At 43.0% G+C, this 17,100-nt stretch overlaps 1 protein-coding gene across 5 annotated transcripts in view; it reads left to right on the forward strand.

Moving 5' to 3' along the window:
• The window catches only part of raraa (retinoic acid receptor, alpha a), a 124,640-nt gene that overhangs the window by 91,245 nt on the left and 16,295 nt on the right, over window positions 1–17,100 (forward strand). The window lies entirely within an intron of this gene.

A 17,100-nucleotide genomic window follows, 5' to 3' on the forward strand; every position in this document is an offset into this window, starting at 1 on the left:
ATGTTAAATAAAATATCTAAATTATGTTCATGTAGTTTTTTTAGATTATGTCTCAATCCTAAAGTTCTAGGTGATGTAAAACTTTTGTCCACAGCCGGAGGGCAAGTCCACTGAGGTATCGCATTCTCAATCGCAGGAACTTTAGCCTTTCTGCTGCAGAAATAAGAGACCTATAATCAAGACATTATAGAACATGAACAGGCAATTACAGTCCTGTAAACATTTGTTTGCACTGCAGTCTGTAACACCGGGTGCAAATTAGACACTGTTTTAATGGACGTGAATTTGAGGTTTGAAGCTGGGAGTGGGATCTGACTCATAAGCATTTAAAGACTGGGAGAACTTTCCAAAAGAGAGAATAAGAAAGTACACAGATGGCATTTTATTGCCTTGCATGCAAAGCCCAATTCAAAGCTGCGAGATGACAGATTCCAGTGGGGCGTCCGGTGGTTGGTGCTGGCTGCTCCAGTTGTGTTCTTTTTTAGGTTAAAATTATAATGGTTTGCTGTCGGTAGCAATTGAGCTAAATTGCAGAGCAATGTGGTCAAAAACGTGACTATATAAGCTTGCGAAAAGCATGGTCAATTACGAAGTTACTGGGGAAAATGTACTAAACTTTCTATAACAGGCTGAACATTACAGCTTGCACGGACTGTGATGTCTGTGCTTTTTTTTTTTTTTTGGGAGTCAATGAAGTGCGACGTTTCTATTCCTCAGAGAACAGATCACATTTTGTTTCTCGGAAAAAAACCAAAAATATAATTTCTTTATTTCCACTCGCAGATTTGAGTAATGTCTCAGTGCGGCGAGGTGGCTGCAGACAGTAACAACAATTCACCACAACAGACCGCTATTCCTTAGTTAAAGAAACACAGGCGAGCTGGGGGGGGGGGGGGGGTGCTAACTGAAGGCCCCCGGGCGGTTACTTGTCCAGTGGTGTAACCCTCATTCAAATTGTTAAAAAAAAATCCACAATGATAATATTGATCATTTGGTTTGCACTATCCTTGCACTACTAATGTTTTTATAGATATAATCCTTACAATCCTTACTTGTCGCATCCTAGTCCATATTGTAAGTATTACTGTAAACTGTGCTGTATTTAAATCTGAATCTTGCATTGTAACCCTGCCCTGTAACACCTGTGTAAGTCGCCTTGGATAAAGGTGTCTGCCAAGTTAATAATAATAATAATAATAATAATAATAATAATAATAATAATAATAATAAAGCCCCTTTCATGCAGGAACCTGAAGGTCAATATAATGCATACAGACTAGCCTAGATGTGGAAGCGTGTTGTAAAAGTGGGCAGTTTCTTTGTATCTTAATAATACAGTGACTGTGATTATCTAGTACAGAGAGTTGAAGTGAGGGCTTTGACTCCCGCTTAATCCTTACACGCGAGTCAATTTGGTTTCGAAAAACCAGCTTTGATGAACAAAGCAGTGCTGTGAAATGCAAGCCCTGGTGTCACTGATTCATTGTTCCTTTAAAGAGGGTGTGGAATTGAGCCTGGCTTTACAATAGCTATTAATCTGGGTAGCAGTAATTACATACGCATACACAAGGTGGTGGGGGTGGGGGTCCTGCTTAACATTAATAGCGTTTGCTTCTGCGTTGTATTGGTCTCTCTCCATTTAAATTGGTCTCTGCTTTATCAATCACCCAGGCAGACACGACTCTATCAGAAATAAAGCAAGGCTGCACCAATCACTTCTTCCCTAATCTCTGCTAATGATTTATTTATTTACTGGGGTTTTGATTTGTTTGTTGATTAAAGAACGTCTGTGTAGAGTGAAACGGTGCTGTCACGGTTTAGGGTTGCATTGGCTAGTCCTTAATGCTGCAATAAATTGACAAATGCTTAATATCTTAAAGTATTTGCCACTGTGTTTACTGCCTCCTTCGGATGAGATGTAAAACCAAGGTCCTATTGTAATTTGTAAGCGACTCTGTAGCAGCTGTGAGCACCCCCTAGTCTCCGCAAGTCGCTTTGGATAAAAAGCGTCTGCTAAATGACTAATTAATATAATAATGATGTTACAGAACCAGCAGGACCATAGCAGCTCTTCTGAGCTTCCTGTCTTATTTATATGAAGCTTATTAACACCAATGTGTTGGTTTCTATATAGCACCAGTTTTACGGCTGGTAAAACATCTGCATGTGTTTATAGGAATCAGAAAATCCTGGTGATACACAACAACACCCTAAAAGCCCTTTTAAATACAACAGCGTTTAAAGGAACGACCCTGGGTATTTTCCACGTGTCTTGATTTTAGTTTTTAGTTTTTTTTGGGATCTGCTACATTTTACATCTATACCTTTCCAAAACTTGTACAGAAACTTCACTTTCAACTTTAAAAGAAACCCTGTGCAATACACTTGCATATGGAGAATACTGTCTTGCAGTATTGCAGTGCAATACAAACAGGCACCTGTCTTTTCATTCTGTAAATATTTGCAATGTATATAATGGTAATATATGGCTACGCAGAACACTGATACTATACATTGTAGTATCAAGTTGTTGCTATTTTCTTATCATTATTAATCTTCATTTTTAAAGCCAGTAAACTGAAGTCTGTATCTAAGTGTATAATATCCAGATGGTTTTGATATACTGTGTGTGTGTGTGTATATATATATATATATAAATATATATATGTAATGTGTGTGTGTATAGTCAAGGGACCAACAAACTATGCCCTTAATAGCATGGTTTCACTCTGTATAATTCCCAGTGGTTTTGTCTGTGCTGTTTGATTTGAGTTTCCTATTTGGTGGTGTGTGTGTGTGTGTATTGTAAAGCTGCCTGAGCCCTGTGGTGTATTAAGCATTGTAAAGCACAGAGAGGTCTGGTAAATCATATTACAAAATGCACCATGGTAAACTAACCCTTCTAAAAGTTTCCCATAGTAAATGCATAGCAAAGTGTAATAAAGCACAGTTAAAGCATGGAAAAGCATTCCATGGTAAACTGTAATAAGGGCTGTCTGAACTCAGTGACTGAGACAAAGCCCCCATGCTTGTGAGGAGCCTGTATTGTCAGAGCAGAGCGGAGCCCAGCAAGGTGTGAACTCGCACCGCCTCGCATTCACACATTGCCCCCTTCGCTCCCCCAAATCAAATCACAGCACAGTGCAGCGCTTGAAAGAGGTGTTTACAGACAGGCTCTCAATACAACACAATCTAGAGAGCCAGGGGGAGAGAGGCTGTGTGTATGCCTGGGGAGTGTGTTGTAACAGAAGGGCGGCGGGGGGGGGGGTGGGAGATAGATGAGAAAGATCAGAAAATGCGTGATGGAGAGATGGAAGAGAGAGCAGACAGGAACCTGTTCAGGGTGAAAGGCTCTCCCCCCACATATCAAAGCCTTGCGTTCTCAGCATGCTTGTAAAGAGAAGGCGTCCTATAAACGCAGCAGCAGAAGCAGCACATTCTCCAGGCTGCTACAGAACTGCAAAGACACAGGCCATATTTTCAGAGCATTTACTCCAGTCTTTCAATTAACTCCTATGGCCCATGAAGTCTTATTGTGCAAACAGGTTTAGGTTATAGGGTTGAGAATGCAGTGTTTAGGCTAGTGCTCATTATTAGTAAGGTGTAGGGTAATGACAGCGCTGGAGAGCTGAGAGTGGAGATGTTTTTAGACCAGTGCTGCACTGTAATTTGAACAATTATACGGTAATCTGTTTGTAAGTGACTGAGACAGTGTGACTGTGCTGCTGCTGCTGCTGCTGTGTCCTCCGGACCCCCCTTCGGCAATGAGATTTTGACATTTTAAAAGAAGAGCGAAGTAAACTGGATGGAGTTGGGTTGCTCAGGGCTACTGGCAGCCGCACAGCCACCCTCCTCTTTGATGGTTTAGTTAAATGATGGCAGTAAGGAGCTGGTTAGCTCTCTGGGTACCCAGATATCATGTTGGTTTTCCAGCCTGCATACTGTGGTCAACCTCTCAGGCATAGCCACATGATTCAGTGCAGAACCATTGCTGTGTGCACTCTGAACTCACTCCCACACACACCATTTTAAATGCTTCCCATAGCCTATGCATAGCAAAGTGTAATAAAGCACAGTGAAAGCATAGGCCAGCGTTATAAAGCCCAGAGAGATATGGTAAAGGATATTGATAAACATGACAAATCAGGGTACACTATGGGAAATGCATTGTTGTAAACTTTTAAGGACACACACACTCGCTCACTTCAACACGGCTTTCTCCACTCACAGTATTCCCAGATTATTAGTTTCATTGTTATACCATGTTACCAAAACACATCAAAGCAAACCGTGGTTTTGAAGCGTGAGAGAGCTTTGAGAGTGACTTCATACAGCACGCAGGGGTCAGTCATTTAATCTTTTTTTCCAGTATCCCATACTTTTCATTACTCTGCTTGCCTGTGCTACACTATGCTTGTATTATGTTTTACTGCCCTAAATCAGGGATGGAAATAAAACTCCTATTACGTAGCAGTTTCACCCATTCCAGGTTTTACTACAAGCTTGATTAGTCAGTGTGTATAGGTAAGAAGCTCAGGTGTGTCTTGATACTCCTAGTAAAACCAGGAATGGATCAAACTGCTGTGCAATGGGAGGCTTATTTCCATCCCTGCCTTAATGCTAAGCTGTTTGATTTCATACCCCATACTGTAGTTGAGAAGCACCGTGTTTAAAAACCTCTGTGTGTGTGTGTGTGTGCACGTGTCCCTGTTTGACCCTGTGTGTGTCCCAACCCCCAAGCCATTTGAAACCGTTGCTCAGGAATTCGCAGTATGTGCCGCCTGCTCTCACATGATAAGAAAGAGAGGGAGGACCAGCCCTCCCCACTCCCCTTAAAGTTTCGCAAATATCAAACTTTATTTTTCATAAGTTTAGAGCCCCCCTCTGGCGTCAATAGAGCTCCTTAACACATCTTCTTTCTAAATTTAACTGGTACTGTCTCCACTGCAACTCTGTGGCAGATGTAATAAATGCTGCATAGAATTTCTTATAAAAGTATTATAAAGGTCGCCAGGATACAACGATCAATAAGTAGAACCTTTTTAAAAGAGAACTTATAGGCCAGGATAAAGGCTACTAGGTTTCTGGAAAATGTGTTAATGTGCCTGGATACTGTAGTACTGTATGCACACAAGTCTCTCCAGTTAGTGCAGTGTGACTTGACTGTGTGCTTGTGACACAAACACAATAAACCAGGCTGAAGGTTAAAGCAGCTGCCTGTGTGTGTGATACAGCAGAACAGCAAAGTAAAAAAAAAAAAAAGTGCATTGGGGCATGTTGTATGAATTGAAGCATTTCAGGGATGGATTATTATTATTATTATTATTATTATTATTATTATTATTAATTTCTTAGCAGACGCCCTTATCCAAGGCAACTTACAATTGTTACAAGATATCACATTATTTTTACATACAATTACATTATTTTTTACATACAATTACCCATTTATACAGTTGGGTTTTTACTGGAGCAATCTAGGTAAAGTACTTTGTTCAAGGGTACAGCAGCAGTGTCCCCCACCTGGGATTGAACCCATGACCCTCCAGTCAAGAGTCCAGAGCCCTAACCACTACTCCACACTGCTGCCCTACCTAAGGAAGTAAGACTCCTATTGCATACAGTTTCAACCATTGCGTTACACACCACAGCATGAAGCTGTATTAATAAAGATACAAAGATATACTCGCTGACCTTCTCACAATGCCACTCTGCTGTTACATCACAAGCACCCCAGGGAGGAAAGTGGCGGGTATTTGTTTACAGTTATCACACACACACACTCTCTCTCCTCTCTCTCTCTCTCTCTCTCTCTCTCTCTCTCTCTCTCTCTCTCTCGACTGTTAACCCTGTGATGTGTGTTCCTGCTTGCCTGTCAGCAGACAGCTCTGTGTAATCCACGCCCTCCCTGGCAGTGAAGCCCACTCTCCAGGGCACCATGCCATCCACTGACCCTTCTTATAGCGAGGAGAAGAGAGGAGGGGGCTGGCATATTCTTCTTGCACTCTTTCATCATGCCACTATGCACACCTCTTTTATTTTATTCATTTTAAAAGTTTTGCTCTCCAGGATACAATATGCATCCTCTATTGTCTGTCCCTCGGATAATCTGCCGACACACACCCACACACCCACACACACACACGCATGCACATATCTTTATCTGTAATGTGATACTTTGTACTGTGATATTTTGTAACAACTGTAAGTCTGCTAAGAAGTAAGTAATAATAATACACTAATATAGACAGACAGACACACACACACACTGATAGACACGGACACACACATTGATACAGACACAGTCGCACGGACACGCACACAGACACATGAACAATCTAGTCTTAACTCTTGTACCGAACGTTACAAACACGTTTACAATCGCAATATAAGAAGGAGCCCAATCAAACATCAAAATGTAAGCATTTAAGCACACTGGAGTCGTGCACATTACCAAAGAAGAGTTTCTGGGAAAGCTAACTCCTCTCAGAAGAGAGAGTTATTAACTCGAGTAGCATTTCTGTCAGGAGGACTGGTGCAGCGCATCTGAACATCATGGTGAACACATTGCGCTGTCTATCCCCTGCCCAGCCTGCTGGCACTGTACCTTACTGTGCTTTGCAAGGCTGTTAACGTGATACAACATCAGGCATCTTTTACAAAGGGGGTCTTGGACTGAAAACTACTCCCACGCTGTCTGTTGCCTGTAACTGAAACTGAAACTGGTCCAGCTTCAAACACACCTAAATATATGCTGTGTAGCTATCCTTATAAATATTACACAATTAAACAAAGTGTTTGAAAATAATTGTGTAAAAAACGCTACCTAGAAATGGCGGTAGATCAGTTTTAACTATGACCTCTACTGGAGTTTATTTTGTGTAAAGTGCGTGTGCGATCCTGGTTCATTTGAATTTACTTTGTTTGTATATTCGTGAAGTTGCATCTTTGCATTGTTGATCGCGTGATTAAGATATACAGAGAGGCTGCGAGGTACTGTAGAGGGGTGGGCGGGCTGTGCTTTTGAATTGAACAGCTGCCTGCAGCGCTTTGCTGTAAATGGAGTTAGATACAGAGCTGTTGCTGTGAGCGTCACGTTTGTTGTGGGATCGCTTCATGCATCCCTGCAACATTAAACGCTGCGGCATACATTATGTGTTGCAAGACTAATGCAACAAATCTACTTGACTTTTTTATGGTGTTAGAGTTGGGGTGGGGAGGGATGTTGTCGTTAAATACAAGACAAGTAGATTTATTTGTTTGTCTGGCAGGTTCAGACGTTCAGATCTCTAGGAATGCTCTGTCAGTTCCCCCCTCCCGCCCCTCTCTGTCTGTCTCACTCTCTTGCTCTCTCTCTCTCTCTCTCGCTAGCTCTCTTCTGGCAGTTAAAAGGCCACTCTTGTCGTTTGCATGCCGTGTGAGAAGGAGATTAAGACTTAAAGTGGAGAGTTTGCAGTCTTGAAAGCTCTTTGAGGCCATTGTTGCCCCCTGGAAGGAGGGAAGCAGTTAAGATGTCAGCCCAGACACACACACAGTCCCTCCTCCCCCAGCTCCACAGCAGTTAACCCTCACCGCAACACTCTTTCGTTTTGATTTATTTCCATGTTTTTAACCAGGAAAAGCAGATTTCCTAAGAGCGTCCTGGATAGATCGCAAGTGCAGTTAGACCATTCAAACATATCCTATGTAAAGAAAAAAAAAAAAAAAAAAGCACTCGAGCAGAAATGCAGACAGGGCTCAACAAATGAGAAGTGAAACAATTTGGCAGTGCTTCTGCTGTATAGAGACTGGCTTGTGGGAATAGAAATCATCTTAACTATGCGAAACTAGATAAAAATTTCTCTGAACTATCGTAATTACATTTTGGAGCCACTGTCTCGCTTATGATTGTTTTTATTGGATGGAATGGTCTGGGCTATGGGTTAGCCCAGATTACATAGTGTAAAGTCCACACAGTGTCTGGCTTTGCATGCTACGCTTTGACCTACATCCACAGACTGTTTCGCTAATTTATCTCCCTTTGATTGGGTAGCAGTGCATGTGGTAATGTGCAGTGCACTGCCTGCATGCGTGTCAGTCTTATCTTCGATTTCACTCAAGCATGTTCCGGCAGGAATGCCCGTAAGTTTATCACCTTTTGTGACATTCAGAAATTGAAACTGAACCTACTGCCCCCCAGCCTCCCTCCTCCACCCTACTCCCGCAGCAGTAGGTACTGTAACATCACACTGTGACCGTGATCTCCTTGGGAGTCGAGTTTGTTTCGCTAGCGTGCGCTCCACATTTGAATTTGTTTGAATTGATTTTGTTTGCCTCCCCGCCCCCTATAAGTGTTGCAAATTCCGCGTTGCAAAACCGATGTAACACAATGCTGTTTATCTTACTGTGACTCTGAGGTAAGAGCTGTGGACTTGTTATTTCAAAACAAGAGGATTGCAAGCTCTCTCTTTTCCCTCTCCCCCTCTCAAAGCCAAATTCAAATGAATTTGAAAAAGTCGTACAAGCACTGCCAAAGGTAATCTGCATGTGTGTATATATAATAACTGATGAGTAGAAATATATGGTGCACAGGTTTCAGCTACCTCTCTTTCCCCTGCCCCAAAAGATTTGCAGTCTCTCTCTCACCCCCTCTCTATTCCTCACTCCTCTGCGGTTTAGTGACATGACTTGCATGCGAAGGGAAGGTTCCTGAATTACAAAGGAGTGGCTGATGAATTATGAATGCGGCACACCCTGATGGAGGAAGTTAACACAGTGGAGCTGGGCCAGGCTGGTTGGTGCTACGGAGTGGAGACAGGGCGGCTGGGGACTGGGGTGTTTGGACTGTGGACCAGGTCACTGTATCTGAGGAGGGATCTTTCATTACTTGGGGTGGGTTACCAGCAGTTGTATATTTTGTTTTCAAGTTGTATTTCCAGGTATTAAAAAAAAAAAAAAACACAATTGAATAATAAATATGATAAGTTAAAATAAGAAAGAAAGAAAGAAAAGTACAGTGTATATAGATTGCAGCAGTGAATAGACACCATATGATCACACATTGAAATCCCCCCCTTCACCCTCCCCTGTACCCCAGCTGTATCTCTCACTGAGCTAGCCAAGCCCCCCTCATTCCCTGAGGGTCAGGGTGGTTGGTTTGGGATGATTGAATTAGTTTGTTAGCGCTCTGCCCCAATAGGATTATCTGATGAAGCAATAGGCAACAGCCAGCATGCTCAATATAGCTTGAAGACCCAGTGTGGATCAAGCAGCTCATTCTCAATGCTGTGGCCTCTCCAGCATCTCATTGCTGCAGGAGCGTTTGCCTGGGTCTGCATGAGTCCCAGTGTGCATGTGCAGCGTGATGCAGAGTTATAGGCGTAACTTCTCGAAATCCTAACTTGTTGCTTCCTAGTTCGTATTGTAGTTTAGTCATACTATTGCACTCACTGTAAACTATACTGTGTTTAAATATTATTATTATTATTATTTATTATTTAGCAGACACCATTATCCAGGGCAACTTAAAATTGTTACAAGATATCACATTATTTTTACATAAAATTACATTATTTTTTACACATTATTTTTACATACAATTACCCATTTATACAGTTGTGTTTTTACTGGAGCAATCTAGGTAAAGTACCTTGTTCAAGGGTACAGCAGCAGTGTCCCCCAGCTGGGATTGAACCCACAACCCTCCGGTCAAGAGTCCAGAGCCCTAACCACTATTCCACACTGCTCCACATTGTAACCCTGTACTGCTTTGTAACACCTGTAAAAGTCGCCTTGGAGAAAGGCGCTCTGCTAAATTAATAAATCGGATCTATTGAAGCCAGCAGGGGGCGCCACAGGAGCTGTGTTTTCAGGGAGCGGTTTGTTATATAAAATGTGTATCTGTCTATTATAAAGTGGTATACAGATTTTCAGATCAAGGCGCATTACAGTGACAGCGCTCCCCATGCCTTTATAACGCCAGACTTACAAGACACTGATATTTGTGTCCCACCTTATAACTGAAATGAAAGAGCTGGTGTAATGGCATTATGGTGCAAATGGGAGCCGTGACTGTACTGCCTTATTAACTGTTCTGTGGTATAAAGGCTGCATTATAAAAGAGAGCATAGACACTGCCACCAAAGGGCATTGCAAACCTGAGTACAGCAACCACGCTGCTTCACCTGCGACTGCACTTTACCTTCCTTTCTTTCTTTCTTTTTTTCTTTCCTGCGTCAGTGCCCTTTGTTACTGGCATGTCCGCGAGATGTCACGCTTTCACGCACTGTTTAGCTTTAAACCGGTTTTACCAGAAATAACAAAGAGAAAGAGAATTGGATGTGTAATGTCTGGATTAGCGTGGGGGGGGGGTTATTGATTTAGTTTTGAAGTTGTATTTCCAGGTTTTGTTCCTCGTATTCAGGCTGTTTTCTGTTGGACCCGGATCAGGTGTCAGTGCATTTATATAAAAAACAAAACCACTTCATAAGTCAGGATGATGAATATATAAAAAAAAAATGAGAGGAAAGGATGGATGGACAGACAGAGGAAAGGAATTAGAAGTGCCCAGCGGTTCAGTTTGGTGACTCACACTCACAATTGGCTTCCTTTATAACTGGAGCTGAAATAAAGCCCATTTAATGGGGTGATGCAGTACTGAAACGCTCACAATGACGCACACATACACAAGACAGACACGCACGCACATACACACAAACACACACACACAGACATCCGCATACGCACACACAGACACACACACACAGACATTCGCATACACACAGACAGACAGACACATGCACACAATGCATCAATTCAGGGACCTTTGACATTGATTCCCATTATATTATAATTTAGGATTCTCAACCCTTGAGCAAAACCAAAAACTCCCAAGGAATGACAAAAGCTACGTGTACACACGCACACACACACACACACTCGCATACTTTCCTGTCTGGCTTTTCATCAACTCCTCGTAGGGAGCAGGAGGCCAGATTAAAAAAGAAAAGAATTATTTGTCAGAGAACTCAGAAGAGCAGAGGGGTTAGAGAGCAGGGTCCCTCCCATTGTGAGTGTGTGTCAGTCTGTCTGTCTGTCTGAGTGTGTGTGTGTGTCTGTGGAGGTTCATGATCGAGCAGTCAGTCAAGTTTCTGATTTGTGATCTGCCCGATGTAATCCCTAACTCAACAACACAACCCTCCTCCCTTTTACCCTGCCCAATGTCGCTTCCTAACCCCCTCTCCTCCTAACCCCATGTCCCCTAACCCCCTCTCTGATTAACTATTGTTCTGAGCCACAGAAGAAAGAACTGTAATTTAGCATGACAAAGAGTGCCATTGTGACGTCTCCCTCCCTCTCCCCCTCTCCTCTCTCTCCTCATCTATGGAGCTCACTTGAGCATGTGAAGTTGTTATCTCCTCCCTCAGTCTCCACTAGCAGCTGCTTCCTCTCTTAGGAGTCGTCCCCCCCCCCCCCCCCACCCCCTCAAAGCCCCTCAATTAACAACCTTTTTTGTTTTGTTTTGTGTAATTTGCAAACTTGTGACCTCTCTGTTTCCCCCCCTTGCCTTCTCCCCCCTCCCCCTCTTTACTAGGGAGGCTGGATTGTGTTTCATTTCTCTTTTAAACTTCTGTATCAGACACGTTTCATCTGTGATCTGTTAAACACTCAGCACTGAAATGATTTATTTAGTTTTTTTGTGTTTTTTTTTTTTGTGCAAAAACATTTAAACTGTAAGGTTTTTAACACATCCCTTGTAAAAGTGCCCTGTAGTGAAAGCACAGCACAGTGTAATAAAGCACAGAGAGGTCTGGTAAAGCATAGGGAAGCATTGTAAAGCACAGAGAGGTATGGTAAAGCATAGGCAAGCATGGTAAAGCATATTAAAAAACAGACCATGGTAAACTAATCCTTATAAATGTTTCCTTTATTAAAACCTTTATGCCTATGGGCTACATGTATGTAACACATGCATACTGTATATAGATTTGCAGTATACACTGGGATCACACTGACCCGTGCATATTTTTGACGATGGTTAATATAAAATATTTAAATGCTTTGCTACCAAACTCTTCCCACCCCAGACTCTGTTGCCACTGATGTTAGAAAGGAGCTCAGCTCAGCATCAGTGATTTGCATGCGTATGCAACCGCACAACAACGGCAATCCGAATGACAACACTGTGCCTTTCCGAATATTCAGCAGGGACCCGCGTGAGAAAGCAACAACCAAAAAGCTACACAAAGCATCTCCCATATTCCCAGCATGGCTCACAGTTGCCCTTTTCTGTATTTGAATGGTCTCTTCCTGTTGTGTAAGTATCTTATGTCAAAGAGTGAAATCTAAAAGCAGCATGGCCCCTCAGGTTCCAAATCCCTGGTCTCAACAATAGCAGATGCACAGTTTACAGGACTTTAGGGAAAACACACAAATGTGGTAACTTTTTTAAATACATTATTGCCGCGACTTGTTAAAGACCGGGTGTTTAAAGGGAGATGAACAGAAGAGGGTATACAACCACAGTAAAAGCACAGGCAAGCATTAAAAAAATAACAAGGTGTGCTAAAGCATATTAAGAAGCATGGCATACCAGGGTAAACTGTGGTAAATGTGTAGTGTAATCATGGTGGAAAACTGCAAAAATACTGTGGTTAACTGTTATAAAACTACGTATCAATCCTACAGGGCTTACTTAGAAACAAACAACATTTTCATTAAACAAACAGAAGGAGCTGAATACAGCTTCCCAGCTGGAATGAGTTCAGAGCTTGTGTCCCGATTGTTGCAAATCTCATCAGCAGCTAATCATCCACCACAACCACACTCCACATGCAACCACTAACCCCAACAGAAGACAAGGTGTATACCATCAGTGTAGAGCGCCTCATGACCGCAGCCCTTTCTAACTCCAGCTGAAAAGATGACACAGTTTTCTTCTTTTAGGAAAATCTGAAATAAGAAAGGCTTTTTTTCATTTTTTTTTTACATTTTTATTAACTACAAGATACAATCATTTTGCACATGCATTCGCCGCTGTTTCCAGCTGGCTTCCATGTAGTCATTGATTGTATTATTTTAGATTTGTCTTTCATCGTTGCTTTTGTTCGCTGTCTTTCGGTATTCCCATTTTGGTTTGATCAAAAGCAAGGTTTGCAGGTCACGAAAATGTTTTAGAGAGGGTTTGTTAGTTTATTGTAACACTTCAGAGCGTCATTGTTTCTAAACACAGTGTTAAAGTTTTGTGAATATGGGTCCACTGTTTGGATTTATGTTGCTGTTCTGTTAAAAATACCATAATATTACTGGCAATGAAACGCACGCCATCAGTAAACCCAAAAAACATGACAGCTGTGTGTCACGCTATTTGAGATTGTTTACAAAAGCAATCGCTGACATCATTCCTCTGTATGAATCCCAACCCTGTATGATGCACACTATCCCCCGGTCCCCCCCTCCTGGGACCTCGTCTGCGAGATATCCCTTAATATCCGGCCTGGCTGCACAGACATTCCCATTTCCTTCAGGAATCAGCACTCTGAAAGGGATGCTGTCCTCAGACAGAGTGTAGTATGGAGCTCATTTTCCCTCTGACTGCCAGTCTGTCCATCTCTCTGTCGTCTCTCTGTCCTCTACTGTAGTGTGCAACTTTACCCCTTCAAGAGGAACGTACTGTTATGAAGAACACTCTCCCTGATTTTGTGTAGCTTTTTTTTTTCTCCCCGTTTATAGTCTGCAGTTACTGTAGCTCCCTGATGAAATCTTATTTCTTGTGACTCGTGATCTAGAGAGCTCTGATTCATGAAACGACCTTAGAAAGGTCAAAAATCAGCAATCACACTTTCTCTGATGCCGTCTGTTTCTCATTGACTCTTACATTACTTTTCTTTTCATATGGCACGCCCCTTAAACTTGGATAGCTGCCTTTTAAATCAAGAGGGAATTTTCTGCACGGCTTAATAAGGGAAAGTTGAAAATCCAGGTTGGTGATATTTGTGTCCTCTGCTGTGTATTTTAGAAACACACAGAATTAAAAGGTTGACGGTATGTATTATGAAATACAATAAAAGACAGAAAGCACTTTTAACAGTAAAGGGTGCTGGCTTCTGTGCGCTTGAGAAAGAAGGAGAAAGATGGAAGGAGGGGGTGGATGGATTCCTCTGTGCGAGGGAGAGAGCGAGAGATAGGAGGAGGAGGAGGAGGGGGCACAGCTGGGTTTAATTAGGAGGAAACTGAGAAGTCTGAGCAAACTCTCTCCTTTCGGGACCCAAGAGCAGCTTTAACTACACTTGCCTCCTGTAGACAGGGGTGGAAATAAGACTCCTATTGCATAGCAGTCTGATCCGTTCCTGGTTTCACTGAGTTTAATAAGATACACCTGATCTTGTTACTTGTACACTGGGGCTAATCAAGCGTGCAGTAAAACCTGGAATGGCCCTAGGACCATTATCACTGACCCCATCCCCTACCTTTTTTATTGTCATGAAAATCTATTGACTTTCGAAGTTAATTCAGGATGTTCAAATATTTCAAATGCAACCGCTATAGGCAAACTGCTGATTCCTGGCACGTTTGATTGTAAAAAACACAAAAGAAAAGTCAAAAGGACTTCTAGTTGATTACTGCACAGTAACTTGCTAAGTATCGTTTAGTGTCTGTTGAGTGTTTAACAGTTCGGGATGAAGGTAGATGTTTTCGACTCTTCACTCTGAGATACGAGGGTCTGTATTTATTTTTGGGGTGGGGGGCAGGAGGTAGGGGCTGTTATTTGCCCCCGGATCTCAATGGCGGACTTGTACTAATGTCAGCCAGTACAAGCTGGGCTTTGTTTCCATGAAAACCAGTTCACCCACAACTGAGCCATTGTGTTGAATGCCAGGCAGCCCTCATTACAGCCTTGCACTCCCCCTGAGTGCAGTAAGGAAGGCAGCTTTAACAGAGCGAGCTTCACAGCCGCGGCATCATCACAGACTAATGGCTCAGTGTCAGGGACGGGGGCCACTAATGAGAGGGGAATTCGATTGTTGCAGAAGCGCTTTCTATTTAAGCTTAATTTGTTTGACGTGAATGTAACGACTGACAGGATAATGGGATGTGAGGAGGGATAAAGAAAAAAAGGCTTGATCCTTCGGTAGGGCTGGGGAGAGGGTTGTGGTTGCGCCCGGGTCCAGATCATTCATTTAGTGTGCGCTGAGCTGAGCTGCATTCCTCTACATGACTGAACTCACAATACCAGAGCGCCAGCTTTAGCAAGTGGGTCATTCTTGAACAAGTGGACAAACTAGGGGGTTGGACCAAATTGTTGTACCATTCCCTGCCTCGCATGTAGTTTCAGTGTTCAGTAGCAGTGAGTTTAACTGACGCTCGCGCCATTCCCCTAGCTGTGTCCGCTTGCAGATTGATGAAGTCTGGTTATATTCCTTTCTGGCTGTTTTTTTTAATTTTTAGGGGTGAAGGGGTTAAAGGCAGCTTTCAGTGTTGGTGCTGACAGTGCAGGGTTAATGAGGGAGGGAGGGAGGGAGCGCACCATCTGCCCTGAAAGAGAGAGAGGAGAGGGCAGAAGGGCAGAGAAGGGGGCGTTGGGGTTAATAAATTACCTTTGTCACCTTTGTGTGGGTGCCAAGTGCAGGAGGAGCTTTGTTCCCCCTCTCTCCCCCTCCCCTGCTACACAGCACTAACTGTGAACTTGCTTGACTTTTCTCCTCGTGTGCAATTTGAGAACAAAGGAATCTCACATGGCTCTCAAACAAGAGTTCAGTGCAGTGTTGTCTCTTTATATTCCACTATCCGACTTCCGCATCAAACCACGTGAAACAGCGACTGGAGTGAACAAGTGAAGGGTCATGACACAGCAACCTGCAGTGCAATCCACTCTCGACATGGCCTGACTGTGAATTGGTCAAATTACTGAATTATCGAGTTGCGAAATAACCAGGCAGACCTGCACTTTCCTTCTCTTTGCCTAAAGTTTTTGCAATGTATCAGGGTATAATGAGGGTTGTGAGTTAGGAGAGGGGTACATGACACACTCGCACACTCACTCACTCACTCACTCACTCACTCTCACACTGTGAGCAGAGCGGAGGTGTGGGTTTCATCGTGATCTGAATTGTGTGCTTGTTATTAAGAGGCTGAGCTGAGTGACTCCACTCCCACCTCCAGATCTGAACCAACGCTGCGCTGCAGAGGCGACTCCTCGCCTCCAGCTCCTTTTTTAATCTCCGCTCTGGTTTTAAAGCTGTTTGTGATTCTTTTGAACCTCGTAATGGGTTCTTGCTTCACTGCTTTTGGCCTGTGTGTGTGTGTGTGTGTGTGTGTGTGTGTGTGTGTGTGTGTGTGTGTGTGTGTGTGCGTGTGTGCGTGCACCGTAACTCTAACTGCACCTCGCTGTACTGAAACACGGTCCCTAACTTTGCATTCGCTTCTCTGTCTCAACCCCTCTGTACTTTAACAGCAGACTCTAACTAGTATGAGGTTTGTGTTTTTGAACTGGCGTTTTTGCCTAATTGCACTTCTCTGTACTGTAAACCACCTGAAACATTTACAGCGTTTGCTAGCAGGACCTCAGTGCAAACAATGTTCCTCAGACTCAGTGACTTACCAGTGAAAACCCAGTGCAGTGTCAGTGAGATCCCAGTCCCAGTTGCTAGGGACAGAGGAGAGAGTTGGTTGTTTACTTCTCGTAGCCTGTCTGCCTGCCTGCCTGCCTGCCTGTCTGCCTCTTGCTCGTGATCATATGAAGGCAATGTGATACGTGTGGCGTGTGTTCTCATAATTTTACAATTCAATTGTCTGTTCAGCTATTATTTACAAGAGCAAACATCAAAGCCTTTTTTCTTCTCTGTTTGTTTGTGTGTGTGTGTGGGGTGGGGTGGGTTAATAATCCACAGCATCACATTCAAATGTTGACATGATTATTGCGCACGAGTCGGTTTACAGCATTTTTGTGTTTATGGAAAAGACTTTGAATAGATGCTGAATATGAAAATGCAGCGTTGGTGTATCTTAAACTCATAGTGAAACCAGGAATGAATCAAACTGCTATGCAACGGGAGTCTTATTTCCATCCCTTGTATTTATGAGTTCCTAAATTGCTTTCATATCCTGGCTATAAGACTGAAG

The sequence above is a fragment of the Acipenser ruthenus genome, chromosome 28 (assembly GCF_902713425.1).
Source record: "Acipenser ruthenus chromosome 28, fAciRut3.2 maternal haplotype, whole genome shotgun sequence".
Lineage (NCBI taxonomy): Eukaryota > Metazoa > Chordata > Actinopteri > Acipenseriformes > Acipenseridae > Acipenser > Acipenser ruthenus.